Raw genomic sequence first — 5,352 nt, 5'->3', positions numbered from 1 at the left:
ATTCATTTCCAAGTCAACGGATAAATGCGTCCCTTTTTTTAATCTACTTAGAGGCAACAAGAAGTTCGAATGGACAGGAGACTGCGAACAGGATTTCCAGGCCTTAAAGGCCCACATGGCACAACCTCCTGTTTTATCAAAGCCCATAGACGGAGAAACTTTGTTCATTTACCTGGCGATCACCGAATTTTTTGCCAGTGCGGTGCTAGTGCGAGAGGAAGAAAGCGTACAAAAAGAAGTTTACTATGTAAGCAAGAGGTTAATCGGGGCCGAATTGAGGTGTCCTCCAATCGAAAGATTAACCTATTGCTTAATCTTGGCCTCAAGGAAGTTACATCCTTACTTCCAAGCCCATCCCATCACAGTCTTAACTGACCAGCCCCTTCGGCAAGTTTTGCAAAAGCCCGAGGCGGCTGGACGCTTATTAAAATGGGCAGTCGAACTCGGGCAGTTCGATATCACATATTCACTGCGAGCAGCAGTAAAAGGACAAGTCTTGGCTGACCTCATCGCTGAATTCACTAAGCTCCCAGACAACGAGCAGTGCGAAAAACCTAGTGCGCCTGAGCCCCTAGTCAAAGTTCCTTCGTGGAAGTTATTCACGGACGGATCGTCCAACGAATCTCACGCAGGAGCAGGAGTGATATTGATAACGTCTGAAGGGCATCGATTTCACTGCGCTATTAGGTTCGATTTCACCGCATCAAACAATGAGGCCGAATATGAAGCACTCCTCGCAGGACTAAGGTTAGCCAAAGACATGAGTATAAAAGTGTAACGCCCTACATCCTTAGAGCCGTTACTAAGTGAGTTTTTAAGACAAAACAGTGTGCAATGAACTCGCTAACCGAGGTTTTGAACAAAAGTGTGACTAATTAAAAGTTAAGGCTGTAATCTTTGAAAATGCGTCGTTTCATTAAAACTTCTATTGTTAAACATTTGGGATCCCAAAATAAGGTTTGAAAACTTATTACATCTTGAAATAAGGTTACAGTTAAGAAATCATAAAAAAATTCATAGATTATTACAGCCATTTTCGAATAAACCCCCAACCAAAGCAGTCAGGCAGGCCAAACATGTACGCGTCGCTTCACGCTCTCCGTACTCATGGTTGGTTGACTCAGTCATTGCCCTTACCTGCAACACAGAGCACCCGTGAGCCGAAGCCCAGCAAGAAAACTCATGCAGAACATAACATATGCAATGTATACAGTTTACCATACAGATAATCCACAAATAAACAAGTCAACCATTAGACTAAGCAAACACGGCCATGCCGCCCTAGAGCCTTACCGAAGCCTGGGGTATCGGTTCTCACCGCGAGGATAACTCATGTATCCCTTGGGTCCCACCCTGAATATAAGCATCCCATGTGCTGAGTGTTACTTTCGGCCCCACAGCCGCCCCGGCCTACGCCGCACTCGGCCCTTGCCGTTCATTTCATCATAATCACACGTATAGTACATTCAAAATAATCATTCACACACATCATGATTCATTTAAGGTTAAACATTTGCACACAACACAATCTGGGGCCATGCCCTGCAATCATCTCATCATGCAACATGCAATATAGGGCCATGCCCGGCAATCACACTATGGGCCCACGCCCTATCCTACGGGTGTTATAGTTTTCTTACCTGTATTCCGAGCCTCCTGATGCACTAAAGCCGCGAGCACGGTCCCCAAGCACGAGCCTCACCAATAGCCTAGTCACAACACACATAAAACACTTTTCAATACTAACCAAGCCCAAGACCACTTCCCGGGACCAATCCCACACTCCCGGGACCTCCAAATCCATAAAACAAAGTATCGGAACCATCCCTCGTGTCCCCGGGCAAAAGCCCTAAAAACTAAATCCTTGGGCTGCCAAAATGGCCTAGGGCCGCGGCACACCCCTCAAGGGCCGCGGCGCCCAGCAACAAACCCCTCTCCTGATGCAACATCGCGCCGCGGCGCCCAAGAACAGGGCCGCGGCGCTCATACGCGAACCCAGAAAATCTGGGTTTTCTCTTGCGTTTTTCCCGAACTTAAACCTTCCAAATCACACCAAACCAATACCCAAACCCCAAAACCAATTCCAAGCTTCATATGAACAACTTAACCACCTATAGGCACTAGATTCAAGCTCAAAACACAAACATACCCAACAATCCACCCTTAGATTGCAAAAATCAGCAACACCAAACTCAAACACTAAAAACTTAACTCAAGCTATAGATTTCACAATTCAAAACAGAAATCAAACTTAAATGCTCATAAAACCCATACCTCAAGTAGAGAATCCACCTTACAAGCTCCCTTGATTCACCTCCTAAGCTCCCACTTCAGCCCATTTTCCTCTTCTTCTTCTTCATCTTCTCATTGCCCTAGCTCTCCTTCTCTTTATTTTTTTAGCAAAGCCATCATATAACCCCAAATGCCCAAACCGAACCCCTTAAATCCCAGCTGAAACTTGCCTATAACCCTTGCCAAAAGACCATTTTACCCTTTCCTACTAATCCTCCTTAGCTAAACCTCCAAGGACACTTAAGTCATTTCCTTTCTATTTCATTTCTACCATTTTCTTTCTAACACTTGTTACTCGCAGCAGTAACTGATGGTTACCCAGGTTACTAAATCTCCAATAACCATTACCCGCTAAATCTCAACTTAACCATAAAATTCCCAAAGTACCCCTAGGCTCCTCCTGAGCCGGGTACAAAATCCCGTTGTGACTCTTAAGTTAATTGCTCTCTAGGACCGTCTCGGCACGTGCATCACAACAATAACACTACACTCACGTGGTACAATTCACAGAATACAATTATCACATATCAATGCAGTTATGCCCAACAAGGCCAAAATTACAGTTATGCCCTTCTAACACGATCCGGGCCTACATGCATACTAATATACATAGTCATGCATCTCAGATAAACAAATAGTCATATAACATGCTTTAAATCGTAATCATGCATTTAATTCCTAAAAATCACACATAATTCCCATCATGCCCTCCTGGCACGCTAATCAAGGCCCTTAAGCCTTATTAGCAAATTTGGGTCGTTACAAAAAGTGCTTGATATCTACAGTGATTCACAGCTGGTCGTGAATCAGGTCTTAGGGGAGTATCAAGCACGGGGCCTCAAAATGGTGGCCTACTTAAACAAAACTAGAGATTTGTTGGCGCAGTTCGAAAGGTATACCTTCTAGCAAATTCCCCGAGATCAGAATTCAAACGCAGATGCTTTAGCCAGAACTCTTCAAAGACAGGTTGCTAGGTATATACTGGTCGATGGTGTTTTGTACCAAAGGGGATATTCCATGCCACTGCTCAGATGTATTGCACCAGAAAAGGCTAAAGAGCTAATGAGGGAAGTACATGAAGGCTTCTGTGGGGACCACGCTGGGGGGCAGAGCTTGTCGAAGAAGATTCTGAGGCAGGGTTATTTTTGGCCGACTATGAACGAAGACTCAATGGAGTTTGTGCGGAAATGCGATAAGTGTCAAAGATTTTCCAAGATCCCAAGCGCAGCTCCCAACGAGTTAAAGTAGATGCAGAGTCATTGGCTTTTCACAGAATGGGGTATAGACTTGATTGGATCCTTGCCAACAGGGAAGGGTGGATTAAAATACGCAGTCGTAGCAGTCGACTACTTCACCAAATGGGTCGAAGCTGAGCCGCTTGCTACCATAACGACCAAGAAAGTTCTTGACTTTGTCATCAAGAACATTGTTTGCTGCTATGGTTTGCCTCGAAAAATTGTCTCAGACAACGATACCTAGTTTGACAGCGACTTATTCACAGATTTCTACGAAAGACATGGAATCGTCAAAAGCTTTTCTTCAGTCGTCCACAAGAAAATGGGCAAGTCGAAGTAGTGAACAAAACACTTAAAGACACCCTGAAGAAAAGACTTGAAGACGCTTAAGGAGTATGGCCAGAACAACTGCCTGAAGTACTCTGGTCGTATAGAACTTCTCACCGAACAGCGACAGGTCATACCCCGTTTTCCTTAGCATACGGGTATGAAGCTATGTTGCCCGTCGAGTTAGATCCGCCCTCACATCGACGAATTACATACGACCAGGACCAGAATAGCCAACTGATGATGGAGTCCCTATACTCACTTAAAGAGAAACGGGAAAGGGCCCAACTCCGAGTAGCTACGTACCAGCAAAAAGTCGCCCCGTATTTTAACTCAAAGGTGAAAGAAAGAAAGTTCAACGTCGGAGACCTAGTACTTCGACGAGTTTTCTTAAACACCCGCGACCCAACTGCTGGAGTACTAGGACCAAACTGGGAAGGACCTTACCAGATTGAAGAAGTCCTTCATCCAGGCACCTACAAGCTTGCACGCTTAGATGGAGATCTCGTTCCACGCTATTGGAACGGAGAACACCTGCGCAAGTATTATCAATAAACAGTCCTTTTTAAATGACTGGCTTGTATTAATTTTTACTTTTTACAAGTTTCGAAAAAGGGTTAGCCATGTTATATGGCTAATCACTTATAAGTGTAAGATCTTTTAAAGATCACTCGTAAAGACATGATTAGTCCATTTTTAATACGAGAATTATAAGGGACTGTGCGCAGCCAGTCGTTCTTGCCAACCTTTGTAATTTTTTTTACTAGTATTTGTTCATTACGTGTGTTGTTTTGCTGTATTATAAGTGTTACATTTCCCACCAAGCAGTAATGTTTGTACAGGTCGTGGTCAAGGCAAGTGACCAAGGACCTAAAGCTCCTCAGTCACTTGGGGGGCATATAAGATACATCGATAGCAAAGCATACCAAGAGGTATGTAAACACATGAACAAAATGAGTTAAAGCATGCTACGATACTTAGAGTATTTTTCAAAATTTATATTTTGTTAAATCAAGCCAAAGTACTATGCTAAGTTCGGTCATGCGAACAGATGTTATAATAAGCAGAAATATTATAATATCAAAAAAGCATTCTCTTACACCGCAAGCAGTACTGCTTGGATGTAATTGTTTAAAGTAAAAGGAAAGTTTGCTGCCCATACAACAAAATTAAAAATAAAAATATAGTCTTTACATCACGACCCGTGGGTCGTGTAATCAAAGAAAAGAAAAAAGAATATAAATTTTAAGGAGCATTAGGAGCAGGAGGATCTTGGTTAGCGCTCTGGTCGACTACGTCCCCGGTGGCTTCTCCTCCCTCCGCTCCGGCAGCTGGCTAAATGCTTGGGCTAACTCGGCATTCCTGGCGTCATCTGGGAGGTAGCTGAAGTCGGCACCTTGGTTGTGTTTCCAAAAATCGTAGAAACACCGAAGTGTCGCATTCTTATACCTCTCCAGATCCTTGGCGTTGGTGAGCTTAAGCTGCTCCACTTGGCTTT

This window comes from Humulus lupulus, chromosome 7 (genome assembly GCF_963169125.1).
Source record: "Humulus lupulus chromosome 7, drHumLupu1.1, whole genome shotgun sequence".
NCBI classification, from domain to species: domain Eukaryota; kingdom Viridiplantae; phylum Streptophyta; class Magnoliopsida; order Rosales; family Cannabaceae; genus Humulus; species Humulus lupulus.
The sequence above is the reverse complement of the archived record's forward strand: the minus strand, read 5'-3'. Positions refer to the sequence as shown.